The sequence below is a fragment of the Staurois parvus genome, unplaced genomic scaffold (genome assembly GCF_062004578.1).
Source record: "Staurois parvus isolate SC_StPar_1 unplaced genomic scaffold, SC_StPar_1.0 ptg000110l, whole genome shotgun sequence".
Classification (NCBI taxonomy): domain Eukaryota; kingdom Metazoa; phylum Chordata; class Amphibia; order Anura; family Ranidae; genus Staurois; species Staurois parvus.
The window spans coordinates 167,556-188,860 of record NW_028317906.1 but is presented as its reverse complement, the minus strand read 5'-3'; the positions used below and the strand labels follow the sequence as shown (position 1 = coordinate 188,860).

The 21,305-nt window shown below is 44.6% G+C and overlaps 1 protein-coding gene across 1 annotated transcript in view; it reads right to left on the bottom strand.

The window, feature by feature from the left end:
* ARF1 (ARF GTPase 1) overlaps positions 1 to 10,986 on the bottom strand; it is a 33,370-nt gene extending 22,384 nt beyond the window's left edge. Inside the window, exon 1 of the mRNA XM_089671638.1 lies at positions 10,858 to 10,986. The gene's annotated coding sequence lies outside the window, so the exon portion shown is untranslated. The remainder of the gene's footprint in view (positions 1 to 10,857) is intronic.
* Positions 10,987 to 21,305: the final 10,319 nt, after the last annotated feature.

The following is a 21,305-nucleotide window of genomic DNA, read 5'->3' as shown; positions in this document are numbered from 1 at the left end:
TGTACACAATCACTGCAACATCACCTACTCTAGAGATGTGAGGGGGGCCCTGATCACCAGATGCCCCCTTCCCCCATTAAAGTTCTTAGCATTCCCCCTTGACATCAGTATCTGCAGAATTCCCCCTTACGATGTAGGGGGACACTCCGCAGGCCCCCCAAGGCAAAGGGGGACACTCCGCAGGCCCCCCAAGGCAAAGGGGGACACTCCGCAGGCCCCCCAAGGCAAAGGGGGACACTCCGCAGGCCCCCCAAGGCAAAGGGGGACACTCCGCAGGCCCCCCAAGGCAAAGGGGGACACTCCGCAGGCCCCCCAAGGCAAAGGGGGACACTCCGCAGGCCCCCCAAGGCAAAGGGGGACACTCCGCAGGCCCCCCAAGGCAAAGGGGGACACTCCGCAGGCCCCCCAAGGCAAAGGGGGACACTCCGCAGGCCCCCCAAGGCAAAGGGGGACACTCCGCAGGCCCCCCAAGGCAAAGGGGGACACTCCGCAGGCCCCCCAAGGCAAAGGGGGACACTCCGCAGGCCCCCAAGGCAAAGGGGGACACTCCGCAGGCCCCCAAGGCAAAGGGGGACACTCCGCAGGCCCCCAAGGCAAAGGGGGACACTCCGCAGGCCCCCAAGGCAAAGGGGGACACTCCGCAGGCCCCCAAGGCAAAGGGGGAATCAATGCACTGATGTAAGGGGAGTTATTGTGACCAGAGACGACCTTACATCAGAGTTCCCCTTTACATCAAAGTTTTCAGCATTCCCCTTCAGAGACTGGAGACGATCGCTCACTTATTACGATTTTAAAATGCACCGAGTTCTTATGGATCCTAAGAAGGTTAACAGGCAGAAGCTGAGAGGTATAATAACTGTGTAAACCTGTGCCGGGTATCTGTAAATATACATCACGGCTACATAAATGTTGAAAATAAAGCTGTGCTAAATTGCTTCCACACCTCCCTATAGCAGAAATACTGCCACAGGGTGGCACGGGTACACAAAATCAAGTACACACACGTGATTTTGCATTTCCAGGTAGGGGGCGCACACCCTAGCCAAGCCGCCTTCCATCACTGTGTCCAGACCGGTGATTACTCGCCAGCATCCGCTGATGGGGAGCATCTCTGACAGGGGGGGGCAGGAGAACTGTTTGTAAACAACACAGTTCTCCCTGTCAGCTTGTGCACACTGCTGTGAATGGTCCTGCAGAGCACAGCCAAAGCAGTGTGCTTACAGTGAAGCACACAGACACAGCCCCAAGTAAAAAAAAAAAAAAAAAAAAAATTGGTGTCACTGTCAAAATGCCCACCGCAGTCCCGGAATAAGTCACTGATTGCCACATTAGTAAAGAAAAAAAAATCCATATATATTAAAAAAAAAAAAAACACCATTTGTAGACGCTATAACTTTCCCTCCTAGATTGTAAGCTCCCCGGATCAGGCCCTCCTATCCCTCTTGTATTGAACTGTATTGTCTCCCATTATATTGTAAAGCGCTGAGCAAACTGTTGGCGCCATAAATCCTGTATAATAATAAACCAATTAATTTACAAGTTGAGGTTTTTATTTTTTAGCAAAGACACAGAATACATTTTGGCCTAAATTTCTGACATTAGATTTTGAAAATATTTTTTACTGGATAGGTTTTATAGCAAAAAGTCAAAATTTACTCAAAATTGTCTTTTTTTTTCTAAAAACACATAGGCGATCAAATACCACCGAAAGAAAGCTCAATTTGTGGAAAAAAGATGTAAATTTCATTTGGGTGCAGTGTTGCATGACCGCGCAATTATCAGTTAAAGTAGCGCAGCGCCGTAATGCTAAAAATCCTCAGGAGGGCAAGTGGTTAAAAACAAAAAAAAAAACAAAACCAAAAAAACAGGTTCCTATATTTTTAGCTGGCTCCTACATTCAAAGTATAAATTTGACAAGCCCTTATTTAACCACTTAAGCTCTGGAAGGTTTTATCCTCTGCATGACCAGGTAATTTTTTTGCTAGTTAGCACTGCGCTACTTTAACTGGTAAATGTGCGGTCATGCAACACTAGAGCCAAAATTTGTTTTCACACATCTAGAGTTCTCTTTTGGTGGTGGTATTTGACCACCACTTTTTATTCTTTATTATATATTAGAATTAGAAGAAATTAGAATATATATATATATATATATAAAATAATTAGAAATTAGAATATATTAATTTCTTCATAAATTTAGTCCAAAATGTATTAGGATACGTTTTAGTTAAAAAAAATAAAATAAATAAATTCCATAAATAAATATGGTTTACTTGAAAGTTATAGCAGCTACAAACTATGGGATATACATTGGAATTTGTATTTTTTATTTTATACAAGTATTGGTGGTGATCAGCGACAATCTGACTCAGAGTGGGAGGGGACTACCAATGACATCACCAGTGACAATACTATTAGTCACACATACGGGACGTTTTTAAACCCACAGTAGTGGGTTTCTAGGAGTTTTTTTAGCTGCAAAAATGCTCTAATGTTGATAAACTCAGTAAATCAGCATTTTTGGACTTTCTGAAATTAAAAAAAAAAAAAAAAAAAAAAAAAAAGCAGCAAAACACCAATGCAAAAGCACAAAAAAAAAAAAAAAAAACCTCAGGTTTTTGACGTGACTATACACAGCGTTGTTAAATGCCCCCCAGTGTGCATGGAGCCTTGAAGAGACAGGCTGGGAAGCGGCTAACATCTTGGGGCAATCAAGGGGTTAACTGTGTAACTTGTGCTGCTTTTACTAATAGATGTCATTGTTTTGGGAGAAAAAAAAAAAAAAAAAGGAAAAAAGTCATCCACATCTCTGTGTACAGAGCTCTGTGTTGTTCGTATATACAGGGCTCTGTACTGTGACTCGCTCAGCAGGTCTCGGCTATGAATCACTGGCCAGGACATGCCGGCTGACTTGGGCTGTACCCGGAAACGCCGGATCACAAACACGTACAAGATTCGGCGCTGCAGGGCCACTCTGATGGGCGGTACAGAAGTAGACAGAGTAGAACTAAATGCATTTCTTCTTCATTTTGGATAGCATTAGGGGGGGTTATAGCCTTAGACAGGTTTTTTTTTTTTTTTGCCATCTGTGTCCTATTGGGGAGACTTCCCTTCACTTCCTGTCCCATAGTCAAAACAGGAAGTGAAAGGAAATTCTCCAAAAGTGAGGGAATCCCTGGTTGTTACCAGAACCAGTGTCCCCATTGAAAGATATCCCCTCTATTCCTGTTTTGAAAGGGCCCGCACTCAGCCATCAAGCACTGAGGATGCCTGATCTTCCCTGACAGAAGACATTGAGGAGAGGTCCCGGCTGCGAGCGGTCATTGTGGCGGGTGTACAGATAACAGCGAATGGTGCCATTCACAGACACCTGCGTCATCCCACTCCCAACCACAGTGTCACTGTGACCGGGGGGGGTACAGGAAATGGTGAGACATGGTAGAGGGAGGCTACACCAGGACAGACTGATCACTGCACAGCCATGGAGTTCCCCCATACCAACATCTGATCCCCGATTACCCTCCCCCTCTACAGGGGAGTAGTGGCCGTATGTCTGTCCAGAGACTGGGAATACCAATCCACCTCCTAAAGAGGACCTGTCTACACATGTTGCACCCAATGACTGGAGGCTTTATAACAGATGTGGAAATAGAGATCACACAAACATGTAAATCGTGGGGGGGGGGGCTGTGTTCACAAATATCTGACACAGATCAGCCCCTGCTGCAACCTCTCACCCTGGGACTTACTACAAAATTACAATGTACAGTGTGATCACTGGGAGAAGGGAGACCGAGGAAATGCTTCCTCCTGCCTGCAGCAGACTGACGACATCTCAGCCTAGGCAGAGTCACTGACACCTTTTTAACCGATTCCCAGAGAGGGAGACACACACAGCGATCGCGCACACGCCGCCCCCAGTTAACCGTTCACTGCCCTGTCACCAGTGTCATTAGTACAGATTTTTTACTGATCACTGTATTAGTGTCGCCGGCAAATTCAGACAGCGTCCGATTGCCCGTCACTGCACCCCTTGATTGCCCGCCACTGCACCCCTTGATTGCCCGCCACTGCACCCCTTGATTGCCCGCCACTGCACCCACATACACAATATACCTCCATTGCTAGTATATTGTCTGAACGGATTAATATCTTTGATTAGATCAGAACTATACCAGCGTTCACAATAGTATAGCTTCCCCAAAAACGCAGCGTTGGCGGGATCAGCCCCGGCACCGGGATTTAGCCCCTACACTTACCACCCCCTCCCCAGAAAGTGTATGTGGAGAATCCCATAAGTGCGGTAGAAGCTGGTGCGGTGGCGAGCACAAGTATTGTCAAGAATTCACACACAGGCCCGTAGAGCCCCTAGTATCCTTCCGGATGTGATTGCCAATCCCGATTGGCAGCCCACAAATTCTGCAGCACCCGTACTTCCCCCATTCACTGCCCAACCTGGAATTCAGGTGGAAACAGCAAATTTAACGAATCCCCTTGATTGTTGGAGACGTTTTTTCACAGAATATCTGTATGCATGGATTGTGGATCAAAGCAATTTATATGCACAACAGTTTATCGCCGCCAACCCAAATTCAAACTTTGCCAGACCATTCGCATGGAAACCCATTAGGAATGTAAAGTTGTTTTGGGCCTAACCCTCAACATGGCCATTACTAAAAAAAAAAACAAAAAAAAAAAACATGAATTGCGGTTGTATTGGTCCGCAGACCCGATTCATCACATGCCTGTGTTCTCTGCTGCCATGGCCAGGCATAGATGAGAGTATAATGCGTTTTATGCATTTCAACAAAAATACACTGTCGTTCTCGGGGTGATCCTGAATTTGATCGGCTCCACAAAACTCGGCCCCTCGTAAATCACCTCAAAAAAAACATCTGCGTTGAGCCCCACATTATTTTTTCTGGCCGCCTTGCATTTCAACAATTTCTCCCCAGCAAGCGTGCCAGATATGGGGTCAAGATGTAGAAGACCTGTGAGAGGACAACAGACTTTACTTATAAATTTCAGATTTATGAGGGAAAAAGAGTCACGTGGAGCCCCCCGGATGTTTAGACTACATGGGGAGTAGTGGCAAGATAGTTTGGGACTTGGTGTTATCCTTTTTCCATATGGGGTACCACTTATACGTGGACAATTTTTATTGAAGCGTGCCACTATTTAGACATTTGTACAATCTTGGAATTGGCTCATGTGGCACCGTGCGACCTAATCGCCGGGGTTTCCCCAAACGGCTTGTAAATACCAGTTTTAGAAAAGGGGGAAAAGCCTGCTTGAGAAATGAGGAATTGCTTGCAGTGAAGCGGAATGACAAACGGGATGTTTTCGTCCTGTCTTCCTTTCACGCAAACGTGACCAGCCAAATTGCCATGGCAGCTGGTGTTGAGAAGCCCCTCTGTGTCCACGACTATAACCTTACCATGGGAGGGGTGGACTTCAACGACCAGATGATGAAGCCGTACTTAGTTTCCCGAAAAAGCCAAAGGCTAGTACAAAAAAAGTGTCTATTTCAACTGGCTCTCTAATGCTTTTGTGCTTCACAAAGCAACTGCACATAGTGGATCCTTCCTAAAATTCCAGGAAGAGATCACGGCCCTTTTGTATCTAGAAGGTGCTATGGCCCAAACCCCCATCCCAGATGCAGTTAGCCGGCTGCATAAGAGGCATTTTCCCAATGCCATTCCTGGTAACCCAACACAAAGAACAGCCCAAAAAAGATGTGTCTGTAAGACACAGAATTAGGCGTGACGCCCGCTTTTTTTGTCCCTCTTGTCCTGTCCAACCTGGTCTCTGCCTCAAGTACTGCTCCGTCGCTACCACACACTAGTGGAGTATTAGTATTGGGTACAGCCCGGCACAGTTCAGGGCACATATTTACACAGGGTCTCAAAAGATGTTAGGTAGTCAGGAAACGGGCTATCGCATTTGGAGAGACCCTACAGTCTAAGGTCAAGATTTAAAAAAATAAAATGCACAAGTATGAAAAAAAAATAAAGTTTAAAACCAAAAATAGTTGTTTTTGTTGTCTTACTGTTCTACTGATACGATTTTACTGTTTTATTGTTAACCATAAGAAAACCACTGTTTTCTTTACAGGACTGCCATTCAGCTGCAGCACCGACCTGTTTATTCTGACAGCAACAGGAACTTACTCTCAGAATATACATAAGTAGGTGTGTGCAGTGCTGTTGGATGAGATTTTTCATCCGCAGTTAAAGAGCATATATGCCGAAGCATGGGGGCCGGGGGTGGCCAGTGGGTGGATGGCCCCTATGCTTCAGCATGTAATATTTTTAGCACATATTTCAATAAAAAAGTTGTTTTATGGAGTTATTGTTTTATTATTAACCATTGCTGTTTTCTTTGCAGGAATGTAATTCAGTTGCAGCACCAACCTGTTTATTCTGGCAGCAACAGGGTCTTGCTCTCAGAATATATATACATGTCTGTGTGCAGTGCTGTTAGAGGAGATTTTTCATCCGCAGTTAAAAGGAAAAAAAAAAAAAAAAGGCCAAGCATGGGGTGCCCAGTGACTGGATGGCCCCTATGCTTCGCTATATATTTGAAGAAAAAAAAAAAAAATTGGCAGAGATTTCTTCATCCACATCGACCGATGTGAATAGAGGAATCTGTTATATTCTTTTTTTTATGTTCGGCCAAAAAAAAACACATTTCATGTGTGGCCACCATTAGAAGTGGGTGGATGCAGGGTGGTATATTTGAATGGTGGGCATACTACAGTACACACTTTTTCTGGCAGAGATTTCTTCTCTTTTTCATTCAGCCCCCAGGCTGCATAGAAAATAAAAAAAAGAAAAGAAAAAGAACATAGCATATACACCCAACAAGGACCAGCGACGTACTGGTACATCCCTGGACTTTAGTGGTTATACCAGGATGATGCCTGCAGTTGTAAGCATCATCCTGGTATAGTTTTTTCAGGTGTCTAATTAACTGCAGGATTGCTTTTACACGTAGCGGGAGAATATGCCCCCCACAGCCTCCTCGGGCAGTCCCACGCCATCGCGGGAACCTGAGAATGCAGCCGCTGTTTCTGCCATCTGACCATAGAGCTGACTGGAGACCAGAATGGCGCTAATCATCTCTATACTAAAAAAACAAAAAAAAAAAAAAAAAAAAAAAAAAACCACACACACACGGAAGTTACGAGCATTTCATCACTTTAGTTTCGCAGGATATAACCTGCGCCATTTGTAAATTGGGAAAGCATCTGATCACACCGATCTCGGTTTGATTAGATAATGTAAGGGCGCAGGAGATATCTAGAGTCTGACAGACCCCAGATTTCTCTCTCAAAAAAAAATACTTGTCAATGCCCACTGCAGTCACATGGGATATTTACAGTCCATGTGACAGTAATAAGTGATAAAAAAAATTAAAGGGACAGTGTAAAAAAAAACACCCTCGCGCGCCCCATGCTGGTATGTAAGTAGCGGTTGCGTCATGCATGTGAGGTATCGCTGCGAACGTCAGGTCAAGGGCAGCAATTCTAACACTAGATCTCCTCTGTAAATCTAAAATGGTAGCTTGTAAAAGCTTTTAAAGCGTCGCCTATGGATATTAAAAAATGTGCGCAGTTTGTCGCCATTGCATGGGGCATGCGCAGTTTTAAAGCATGTCACGTTTGGTCTCTATTTACTCTGCATATCATCATATTTTACCAAATAATTGGCCAATATATTGTGTTTGTGCATTAAAATTAAAAAAAAAAAAAAAAAATTTTTTTTTTTTTTTTAAATTCACCTTTGAAAAATCGCAGTGAGTACTATGTGGCATAAGAAATTGCAGCGCCCACCATTTTATTCATTAGGGTGTCTGCTTTTTTAAAAAAAAAATCATGTTTGGGGGTTCAAAGTAATTTCCTAGCAAAAAATACTTTTTTCATGTGATCAAAAAGCGTCAGAAAAGGCTCGGCCTTCACGTGGTTAGAAGAGTGAGTGATGTGTGGCATAAACTTCTAATGCTGGGCATAAAATGCCCCCACCCCCCCATGACCCCTTTTTGGAAAGTAGACACCCCAAACTGTCTTCTGAGAGGCATGTTGAGTCAACAGAATTTATTTTTTACCACAAGTTTTTGGAAAATGACAATTTTTTTTTTTTTTAAAACACAAAATTGTCTCTTAAATGATTTCCTGCTCACACATGCCATGGGTATATGTGGAATTACTCCCCAAAATACATTCTGCTACTTCTCCCGAGTATGGGGGTACCACATGTGAGACGTTTAGGCAGTCTAGCCAAGCACAGGACCCCAAAATCCAATAAGCACCTTCAGGCTTTCAAAGGGCTTTATTTCCTCATTACACTTCCTGACTACCTATCACAGTTTCGGAGGCCCTGAAATGCCAGGATAGCACCTAACCCCCCCCCCCCCCCAAATGACCACTTTTTGGAAAGTAGACGCCCCAAGGAATTCGATAAGAAGCATGGGGGGTATTTTGCAGATCTCATTTGTTGCCACAAGTTTTTGGAAAATGAAAAAAAAAAAAAAAAAAATTAAAACAAATGTTTTTAGATTTCAAAACCTTGCGAGAAAAAAATGAGATCTGCAACACACTCGCCACGCTTCTTTTTAAATTCCTTGGGGTGTCTACTTTCCAGAAAGGGGTCATTTGGGGGGGGTTTGGTGCTATCCTGACATTTCAGGGCCTCCGAAACTGTGATACGTAGTGAGGAAGTGAAATGAGGAAGTTACGCATATTGAGGATTTTAAAGTGGTCATTGGATTTCAGGCTCCTGTATGTGGCTAGGCTCCCAAAAAGTCTCCCACATGTGGTACCCTCATACAAGGTAGAAGTAGCCGAATGTATTTTGGGGTGTAATTCCACATATACCCGTGACCTGTGCGAGAAATACATCATTTAAGTGACTACTTTTTGTAAAAAAAAAAAAAAAAAAAAAAAAAGAAAAATTTTAATTTTCCAAAAACTTGTGGAAAAAAAATAAATCTTCCATGGACTCAATATGCCTCTCAGCAGATAAGCTTAGGGTGTCTAATGTCCAAAAAAGGGGTCATTTGGGGGTGTTTGTGCTATCCTGGTATTTTAGCACCTCAAGAAATGTGATGGGAGTCAGGAAGTAAAAGCTGTAAATTCCATCATCTATCCCATAGTTTGTAGACGTTATAACTTCACACAAACCAATCAATAGACACTTACTGGGATTCTTTTTTGGTAACCAGACATGTAGCAGAATACATTTTGGCCTAAATTTTTTATGAAATTCGAGTTTTTTGGATATTTATGACAGAAATAAGAAAAACATTTTTTCAAAATTTTTAGACTTTTGTTTATAGCGTAAAAAAAATGTCTTTATAAAAAAATAGAGGTGATGAAATACCACCAAAAGAAGGCAGTTTGTGTGAAAAAAATAACTGCCAGTTAAACTAGTACAGTATAGGAAAAAATGGCGGAATCTATACCTTCCTTCTACCCCACCTTCCTCACTATAACCCCCCCCCCCGTGGTCTCAAAACCTCTCCCCCTCCCTTTCAATCCCCCCCCACCCCATCTACCTCACTATACACTGCCCCCCATTAACTCCGGCCTTCCCCCCATATTCCTCACAACACCACCCCTCCAATGTCCTCCAGCCACCCCCCCCCCAGTCTTCTCAAACCCTACCGCCACCCGATACCCCATCTTCCCCACTATACCCCCCCCACAGTCTTCTCAAACCCTATCCCCGCCCGATCCCCCATCTTCCTCACTAACCCCCCCCCCCAGTCTTCTCAAATCCTCTCCCCCCCCATTCCCAACATCCTCATTATCCCCCCCCCCAATGTCCTCCAGCCACACCCCCCCCAGTCTTCTCAAACCCTACCGCCACCCGATACCCCATCTTCCCCACTATACCCCCCCCCCCCACCAGTCTTCTCAAACCTTACCCCCCGCCCGATCCCCCATCATCATCACTAAACCCCCCCCCAGTCTTCTCAAACCTTACCCCCCGCCCGATCCCCCATCTTCATCACTAAACCCCCCCCCAGTCTTCTCAAATCCTCTCCCCCTCACCCCCCCCCCCCGTAGCTCGCCCCCCAGATTCCCCTGCGCTAGTCTTGATCCCTCCCCAGACCCACCACCTTCCTTTCTACTCCCCCCCCCCCAATCTTCCTCACTGTACACTGCCCCCCAATACCCCCGGCCATTCCGCACCCCCCATTGCCAACTTCCTCATTATACACCCCCCAATATCCTCCAGCCATTCCCCCCATTGCTCACCCCCAGTCTTCTCATATCCCTCTGCCCCCCAATATCCTCTGGTCAATTCCCTCCATACCTCACCCTCCAGATTCCATTACCCCGGTATTCTCAAACCCTCCCCCACCTGACACCCCCCATCTTCCTCACTATACCCCCCCCCATATCCTCTGGTAAATCCCCCCCCCCCCATTTCCACTCCACCAGTCTTCTCAAACCCCCCCCCTTCCTCACTATACACAGCCCCCCCAATATCCCCTCAGCCATTTCCACCCCCATTCCCAACTTCCTCACTATCCCCCCCCCCCCATATCGCACCCCAGATTCCCCTGCCCCAGTCTTCTCGACCCCTCCCCCCCTGATCCCCCACCTCATTGTACACTGCCCCCCAATATCCTCCGGATATTCCCCCCTCTTCATACCTCACACCCCAGATTTCCCTCCGCCAGTCTTCTCTACCCCCCCATTTCCAGCCTCCATTAGGCCTGTCATACATTCCGGGTCCGCGCTGTGTGCGGCCTCCTCCTAACCTCAGCACCGGGCTCACCCCCTCGCTGTCCTCCCCCAGCCTGTATCCCTCCCCCTCTCTATCCCGGGTGTCCCCGGTCCCCCCTCACCTGTCTCGATATGTCCCGGCCGGTCTCCCCCTGGCGCGGCTCTCCTCTGAGGCGTTGGTTACTCCGGCACAAGATGGCGGATCCCGGCGGCCACGTCACTGACACAGAGAGCGCGCTGCGTAAAGTGCGTGCGTCACTGACATGGCGGCCGGAAGTCGGGGGACCGGGGGAGGGGCTCGGAGGGAGCGTGGGAGGGGCGGGGGCTCAAGGCGAATGACAGGAGTTGGGACAGCGAGGGGGGAGTCATGGCAACCAGAACGGGCGGGTTCCATGGGTGACTGACAGGAAATTGGTCAGCGAGGCAAAGCAACCAGCGGAGGCGGGAAGAGATGAGCGGGGCCGGTCACACGCAGAACAGTGTCTGCACGAGCTGCATTATAATCAATGTGTACATAGCCGGAGATCACTACCATTCTCAATTCTAGTCAGGGAGTCTGAGTCAGGAGAGGGGCTTGATAATGATTGGCAGAAGTGGGGAGACGCTTGACAGTGATTGGAAGACAGGAGTAGGAGCCTGGTAGTGATTGGCAGACAGAAGCAGGAATCTGGCAGTGATTGGAAGGTGGGAGCAGGAGCCTGACACTGATTGGCAGATAAGAGCAGAAGCCTGGCAGTGATTGGCAGATAAGAGCAGAAGCTTGACACTGGAAGATAGGAACAGGAGCTTGACAGTGATTGGCAGAAAAGCAGGAATCTGGCAGTGATTCGCAGACGGGAACAGGAGCCTGACACTGATAGGCAGATAGGAGCAGGAGCCTGGTGGTGATTGGCAGACAGGAATAGGACAATGACAGCGATTGTCAGAGAAGCAGAGTTGCTTGACACTGATTGGTAGATAAGTGGAGGTGCTATTTTTTTGAAGACTAGACCCCTCCCCCCTTATGCAGCTGCACATTTATATTTTTTATATTATATTAAAATTATGTTTCCATTTATTCATTTATTTTCCTTTTTTTACACTTATTAAATATATTTATTTTAATTTTATTAGTATATACTGTACATTTTCCTTTTTTTTTGTACACGTCCTACTTTATTTAAATTTTGTTTAACTGGAAACCAGATCCAGACCCGCCCCCCTCCCCATGCAGCTGCACATTTATATTCTTTATATTATATTAAAATTATATTTTATATATATATATATATATTATAGTAAGTTCGTTTATTTTCCTTTTTTTGTTTACTCTTATTAAATATATTTATTTTATTAGTATATCCATTTTCCCTTTTTTTTTGTTTGTACACTTCTTACTTTGTTATTTACATTTTTTTCTTTTTTTCACCGGAAACCAGATCCAGACGTGCCCCCCTCCCCATGCAGCTGCGCATTTATATTTTTCTTATATTATATTTTTTATTACAATATATTTAAGCTGTAAAATTATATATCTAATGATATTATATTTTTAAACATAATTAAACATTTCAATAATATTTTAAATATTTAATTATGTCATTTCAATGACATAATTAAATATAATATAATAAAATTATATTTAAGATGTAAAATTATATATCTAATGATATTATATTTTTAAATATTTAATTATGTCATTTCAATGACATAATTAAATATAATATAATAAAATTATATTTAAGATGTAAAAGTATATATCTAATGATATTATATTTTTAAACATAATATAATTAAATATTTAAATAATTAATTTAATTATGTCATTTCAATGACATAATTAAATATAATATAATAAAATTATATTTAAGATGTAAAATTATATATCTAATGATATTATATTTTTAAATATAATATTATAATTAAATATTTCAATAATTAATTTAAATATTTAATTATGTCATTTCAATGACATAATTAAATATAATACAATTATATTTAAGATGTAAAATTATATATCTAATGATATTATATTTTTAAATATTTCAATAATTAATTTAAATATTTAATTATGTCATTTCAATGACATAATTAATTATAATATAATAAAATTATATTATATTTAAGATGTAAAATTATATATCTAATGATATTATATTTTTAAACATAATATTATAATTAAATATTTAAATAATTAATTTAATTATGTCATTTCAATGACATAATTAAATATAATATAATAAAATTATATTTAAGATGTAAAATTATATATCTAATGATATTATATTTTTAAATATTTCAATAATTAATTTAAATATTTAATTATGTCATTTCAATGACATAATTAAATATAATATAATAAACTTATATTATATTTAAGATGTAAAATTATATATCTAATGATGTTATATTTTTAAACATAATATTATAATTAAATATTTAAATCATTAATTTAAATATTTAATTATGTAATTTCAATTAAATATAATAAAATTATATTTAAGAAGTGAAATTATATATCTAATGATATTATATTTTTTAAATATAATATTTATATATTATATTCGAATGATATATTAAATATGTTTACTTATATGTTTTGCTCACAGCGCCGCGACAGTTCATCGGGAACTAGAAGCCATTGGCCGCTGTCAGGACTTGTAGTTCTCTTGTTCACAGAAAGCTGCGAAAGAGTCATGTGGCTTGGGTGGGCGGAGACAGCTAGTGGTGGTATTGGGGGGAGAAGATCGCCCGCTAGCTTTCAAAGCGGGGAGGAGCGGGGGCCGGTCCTTTCATAACATGTTACCTATTATGCCCTGAATATAGGTGTGACATGTTATGAAAAGTGAACTAATCCTTTAAAAAAAAAAAAAAAAAAAAGTATTATCAGCACTTTTTTTTTTTCTGTCGGCAAAACGCCGATAACCCCATCTTTAGTTGTTAATTTTCGCGGCCGATATATCAGTGCATCCCTACTCATAGTGAATGGATTCTTCCTCTGGTCTTCTAAAATCAGAAGTAACATTCTATGGAAGATACATTGTAACATTTATCCCTGTCTATACATTGTAACTATAGGTAGGTGGAAATGTAAACCTGATAGAAATGTTATCTCTTCCTCTTCCTATCCAAACCTTGAAAAATACATCGTGCCGGAATTCCGATTTAAGGGGCCGGTTCACACTATAGAAACGCAGTCCCGATGCGTTTGCGCATGCGTGTTTTTGAGGCGCTTCACTTAATTTCCCCCCTCTCTTTTTCTTCAATTTAACTGCCTCCCGCCCGCCATATAAGGAAATGACGATCGGGCGGCGGTTCTCTCGTTCTGGTATGACGTCCTATGACGTCCTCTTACCCCGGGGGGCGCGCAGCGCGGTGATTGGAGGTGCGCTGTGTCCCTGGGACACAGCGGATCACTGATCAGCGGTAAGAGCCGATGACGTCGGCTCTGGCATGTGATTAGCTGCGTCCAATCACAGCTGATCGCATGTAAATGGGAAATGCCGGTTGTCAGTAGTCCTCTCCCCACGAGTTGTCACGCTGACAGAGGAGAGGAGAGCCGGTAATCGACATTCCTCAGAGGGGACATGTGCACTGATCATCAGGGCATTGATGATCAGTGTGCCCTGGTGATCAGTGTAGTTCCATCAGTGCCACCTGTCAGTGCCTACCAGTGCACATCAATGCCACATATCAGTGCCCATCTGAGCTGCCTTTCAGTGCCGACTATCAATGCCCGTCAGTGCCACCTAACTGTTACAGTCAGTGCCGCCTATCAGTGCCAGTCAGTGCCGCCTATCAGTGCCATATATGAGTGCTGTCTTTTAGTGCCCATCAGTGATGCCTGTCAATTCCCACCAGTGATGCCTGTCGATATCCATCAGTGCAACCTACCAGTGCCTCATCAGTATCCATCAGTGCCACCTATCAGTGCCCATCAGTGATGCCTGTCAGTGCCCACCAGTGCCTCCTCATCAGTGCCCACCAGTGCAACCTACCAGTGCCTCCTCATCAGTGCCCACCAGTGCAACCTACCAGTGCCTCCTCATCAGTGCCCACCAGTGCAACCTACCAGTGCCGCCTATCAGTGTCTCCTCATTAGTATCCATCAGTGCCACCTATCCGTAATGCCTGTCAGTGCCCACCAGTGCCGCCTACCAGTGCCTCCTCATCAGTGCCCATCAGTGCAGCCTCATTAGCGCATATCAGTGAAGGAGAAAAATCACTTATTTACAAAATTTTATAACGGAAACGAAGAAAAAAACTTTTGTTTTTTCAAAATTTTCAGTTGTTTTTGGTTTGTTTAGCAAAAAATAAAATCCCCGAGGTGACTAAATACCACCAAAATAAAGCTTTATCTGTCTCAAAAAAATGATAAAAAATTCATATGGGTACAGTGTTGCATGACCGCGCAATTGTCATTCAAAGTGTGATAGCGCTAAAAGTTGAAAATTGGCCTGGACAGGAAGGGGTTAAATAGGGAAATGTGCGTTCCGGTATGCTTTTGATGTGTTTTGGTGCGTTTTACTGCACTCCAGTACCGTTCTGTGCAGAAAAAATGCAGCCTGTTCTACTTTTTTTTTTCTGCACCCGGAACGCACTGGAACTGCAGGCACTGATGTGAACGATGACACTGACCACCATATCACCTACTTTCTGTGCGCTTTGCATGAAAAAAAGCAACTGAAACGCATGGAGTGTGAACTGCCCTAAATCCCATTCATTATTCCCAATAAACCTTCAGATGGCAACAGCCGGAACCCGGGAACGCAGATTGGACGCTAATGTCCCCGGAGATTCGCACCGATCACAGTTCACTTATGTCCATTAACTTCTATAAATAACAATTAGTCCCCGGTCACGTTACACCGACTTTGAAATCGTGCGGCTTCCAGTGAAGTCGTGCGATTTCAAAGTCGCCTGTCATTTCGACTCAAGGTACAACTTGTAAGACAGATATCTATGCAAGTCGCACCTGAAGTAGTGCATGCGTTACTTTCAAAATCGGTGCGTCTCAGACCAAGTCAGAATCGCGCCGATATGACCGCCTTAATTACGGACAACAGGGTGCAACTTGCCATGTGATTTGAAACTCGCAACGCATGTTTGATTTTTGCCTAGCACAACCCCCCCCCCCCCCAATCCCCTCTCCTAACACAAATCCCCCCCCCCTTCCTAACACAAATCCCCCACCAAATCCCTCCAAGCACAACCCCCCCAAACTCCTCCTCCTAGCACATCCCCCCAAACTCCTCCTAGCACACCCCCCTAACCCCCTCACCATATCCCCCCTCCTAACACAAATCCCCCACCAAATCCCTCCTCCAAGCACAACCCCCCCAAACTCCTCCTAGCACATCCCCCCAAACTCCTCCTCCTAGCACACCCCCCTAACCCCCTCACCATATCCCCCCTCCTAACACAAATCCTCCACCAAATCCCTCCTGCAAGCACAACTCGCCCAAACTCCTCCTAGCACATCCCACCCAAACTCCTCCTCCTAGCACACCCCCCTAACCCCCTCACCATATCCCCCCTCCTAACACAAATCCCCCACCAAATCCCTTCTCCAAGCACAAACCCCCCAAACTCCTAACACAACCCCCCCAATCCCCTCTCCTAACACAAATTCCTCACCAAATCCCCCCCTCCTAACACAAATCCCCCACTGAATCCCTCCTCCAAGCACAAGCCCCCCCCAAATTCCTCCTCCTAGCACAACCCCCTCATGCATGCACTACTTTCAAGATCGGTGCGTCTCTGACCAAGTCGGAATCGCACTGATATGACCGCCTTATTTGCGGACAACAGGGTGTGACTTGCCATGCAATTTGATTTTTGCCTAGCACAACCCCCCCACCATCCCCTCTCCTAGCACAAAACCTCCTCAAGTCCCCCCTCCTAACACAAACCCCCTACCAAATCCCCCCCCCGTCCTAACACAAATCCCCAACCAAATTCCTCCTCCTAGCACACCCCCCCCAATCCCCTCTCCTAACACAAATCCCCCCTCCTAACACAAATCCCCCACCGAATCCCTCCTCCAAGCACAACCCCCCCAAATCCCCCCTCCTAACACAAATCCCCCACCGAATCCCTCCTCCAAGCACAACCCCCCCAAATCCCCCCTCCTAACACAAACCCCCTACCAAATCCCCCCCCCCCGTCCTAACACAAATCCCCAACCAAATTCCTCCTCCTAGCACACCCCCCCAATCCCCTCTCCTAACACAAATCCCCCCTCCTAACACAAATCCCCCACCGAATCCCTCCTCCAAGCACAACCCCCCCAAATCCCCCCTCCTAACACAAACCCCCTACCAAATCCCCCCCCCCCGTCCTAACACAAATCCCTCACCAAATTCCTCCTCCTAGCACACCCCCCCCAATCCCCTCTCCTAACACAAATCCCCCCTCCTAACACAAATCCCCCACCGAATCCCTCCTCCAAGCACAACCCCCCCAAATCCCCCCTCCTAACACAAACCCCCTACCAAATCCCCCCCCCGTCCTAACACAAATCCCCCACCAAATTCCTCCTCCTAGCACACCCCCCCCAATCCCCTCTCCTAACACAAATCCCCCCTCCTAACACAAATCCCCCACCAAATCCCTTCTCCAAGCACAAACTCCTAGCACAACCCCCCCAATCCCCTTGCTAACAAAACCCCCCCAATCCCCTCTCCTAACACAAATTCCTCACCAAATCCCCCCTCCTAACACAAATCCCCCACCGAATCCCTCCTCCAAGCACAACCCCTCCCCCAATCCCCCCTCTTAGCACAACCCCCTCTTGCATGCACTACTTTCAAGACAAGTGCGCCTACGACCAAGTCAGAATCGCGCCGATATGACCGCCTTATTTGCGGACAATAGGGTGCGACTTGCCATGCGATTAGAAACTCACAACGCATGGCAAGTCGCACCCAGTATGAATGGGCACTTAAGCTGGCCATACACGTGTAGATTTTCGTTAAAGAATTTTCATTTCAAGAAAATATGTTTGATTTTCTAACTGTGAGTGGGGTCAAATCGATGTTTGTTCTCGACTGCACTGATGGGAAAATTCCAAGGGGCAGGAAGGAAAAACTTTTCTTGATCAAACGAATTTTCGGCCAATGTATGCGATTAACGTTCAGAAATTACATTGCTTTTAAAATCAAATGTCAAAAGCAAAAGACAATTTTTCGAACGACATTCGTCCATTCACCGAATGTTCAAACAATTTTCACACGACTTTTTGTACGAATATTCTCATCTGAAAATCTACACACGTATGGCCAGCCTTAAGCTGGCCATACACATATAGATTTTAGTTTCGAGAATATTCGTTTAATTTTCTAATCGTTATTGGGGGTCAAATCGATGTTTGTTTTCGACCGCAGTGACGGGAAAATTCAAAGGGGCAGGAAGGAAAAACTTTTCTCGATCAAATTAATTTTCGGCCAATTTCTGCGATTATCGTTCAGAAATGACATTGCTTTTAACCACTTACAGTCTGGCCGCTGTATATGAACGGCTGGATGGTGGCAGTCCAGGGGCGGGTTGCCTTGCTTAAACGGCGCCCGCCATTTTGGACTGTGCGCGCTCCCTGGGAGCACCGCGATCCTCTGGACACAGTGGAACACCGATTGTCATACGGAACCTCTCTGCGAGGTCCTGATCATGTGATCACCGATTGGCCAATCAGTGATCACATGCAGAGTAGTAAGCAAGATGTCACTGACATCATTGCTTACTACGTGTGAAATCTGTGAATGACCACAGAGATCACATGGTACAGGGCTATTCACAACATCCTTGTACCATGTGACAAGCTGTGACCAATCACAGCTCTCACAGTATTTCTCAATGGCTGCAGGAATGTAGCCAGAGAGAAGGAGAAATTATTGTACAGCCTTTATGGATGTAAAAGCAATCAGTGTGTAAAAAAAAAAAAATCTTCATCACCCCCCACAAAACATAAATAATAATATAAAAATGTAAAAAAAAATTTAGAAAAATTATAATTTTTGGTTATAAACTAATTTGGGTTATTTAATTTTTCAGTAAAAAGATAACTGAATACATTTTGTCCAAGATTTATGAAGAAAGATTATTTCTTTGCAAACTTTTATAAGAAAAACACTTTTTTTTCCAAAATTTTTGGACATTTTCATTCATATAGCAAAACAAATAAAAATCCCAGCGGTGAATAAATACCACCAAAATAAAGTTTTATCTGTCTCGAAAAAATGCTAAAATATTCATATGGGAACAGTGTTGCATGACCGCGCAATTGCCATTCAAAGTGTGATGGCGCTGAAAGCTGAACATTGGCCTGGACAGGAAAGGGGGGAAAGTGTCCAGACTGGAAGGGGGGTGAAAGTGTCCGGACTGGAAGGGGGTGAAAGTGTCCGGACTGGAAGGGGGTGAAAGTGTCCGGACTGGAAGGGGGGAAAGTGTCCGGACTGGAAGGGGGGGAAAGTGTCCGGACTGGAAGGGGGTGAAAGTGTCCGGACTGGAAGGCGGGAAAATGTCTGGACTGGAAGGGGGGGAAAGTGTCTGGACCAGGGGGGGACTGACCATTCGAGAACTCGGGCACTGCCCAAGAGCCCGGGGTCAGTAGGGGGCCCCATGAAATGCCCCTGGTTCCTTTGATAGGCTTTTTTTGAATGTGGGAAAGGAAACAGGGGCCCCATGATCCCCTATTGCTCGGGGGCCCCATGAGTTGTCAGTCCACCCCTGGTCCGGACATGAAGTGCCCGGGTTCACATATATGCGGTGCAGTATATCGCATGTGATTTGTGCAGGAACCGCACCGCATTCCTCTGCCAATCACATGTGATTTGTGTGCGGTGCGGTCGGAGTCGTACTTTCTGTATGGCTCTAATCGCACCGTACCCGCACCAAAAAACGTGCAGGACCCTTTTTTGGGTCCGCACTAGAATCGGATCGCACGGGTATTCACACCTATGTGATCCGATTCTGTACATCGCACCACGTTTTGCGGACTGCTTTTGGGGTGTTGTTAACATCCACACCCGCGGCGGTTCGCATGAATGGGGTGCGATTCTGATGCGGTGCGGAATTCGCACCGAAAACGCTGCAAATTCCGCACCACATCAGTGTGAACCCAGGCTAAATTACATACATGAAAACATGACCAAGGTGCCAACTCCGGGAGGTTTTACCCCCTTCATGACCAGGGCATTTTTCTTTTCTATTCGGCACTGCGCTACTTTAACTGGTAATTGCACGGTCATGCAACGTTGCACCCAAATGAAATTTATATCTTTTTTTTTTTTTTTGCACAAATAGAGCTTTCTTTTGGTGGTATTTGGTTTTATATTATACAAATATAGACAGAACATTTTGATTAAAAAAAAACAAAACAAAACAATATTTTCTACTTTCTGTTATAAAACATATATAATAAAATCAAACTTCTTCATAAATTTAGGCCAGAATGTATTCCGCTACAAGTCTTTGGTTACAAATAAAAAAAAAATCCCAATAATTTTGCTTAGTGTGAAAGTTATGGTGTCTACAAACCACGGGGTATATACTGGAATGTACGCAGCTATGATGCTATACTGGTCATGGTGGTGACTAGCAACTTATAGTGTGACTGCGATAGTGTGGTGGGCAATCTGGCGTTAACAGACCCTCACTGGGAGGTACATTAACTGAAACCTACGTCGAAAGTAACACTAATACATTGATGAGCAGGGTGGACTGACCATTCCGAAATTTGGGCACTGCCCGAGGGCCCGGGGTCAGTAGGGGGCCCCATGAGATGCCCCTGGTACCTTTCATAGGCTTTTTTGCGTGTGGCTTGAGTGTGAGCGAGGACACAGGGGCCCCATGATCCCATATTGCCCGGGGGCCCCATGAGTTGTCAGTCCGCCCCTGCTAATGAGTGATAATACTGTACACTGTCACTGTACTAATGACACCGGCTGGGAAGGGGTTAACATCAAGGGGTTAACTGTGTGCCTAACAATGTGTAACACGCAGGGGCGGACTGACCATTTGGAAACTTGGGCACTGCCCGAGGGCCCGGGGTCAGTAGGGGGCCCCATGAGATGCCCCTGGTACCTTTTTCATGGGCTTTTTTGAGTTTGGGCAAGGACACAGGGGCCCCATGATGCCCTATTGCCCGGGGGCCCCATGAGTTGTCAGTCCGCCCCTGGTAACGCGTGCTGCTATTAGTCACAGGTCTGGCTGCTTTTTCTCCCTGCTTTTCAGGGAGAAGAAACAGCCAGATCGCTGATCTGCATACGGAGTTCCCTGTGTTTGTAAGCACAGGACTCTGTGCTGCGATTGGCTAGAGCTGATCATTAGGTTTCAGCTGAAACCATTTATCCTGATAAATCGCATGTATATTCGTTTTGTGCAAATGGGGGCAAGAAGGAATGTTATTAGGCTATTTTCCCTCCAGTTTAAAAGTTTTTTGTTTTATTTTAAATCTAAAAATACAGTTAATCAGGAAAATACTGCATTGTGACCACTAGATGGAGCTGGTGTAATAAACAAGTGCTGCAGGTAGGGAAGGTGTATACAGGATTGATGCCATGTTACAGAGGCGGGACTTGTTTGACAAGTTCAC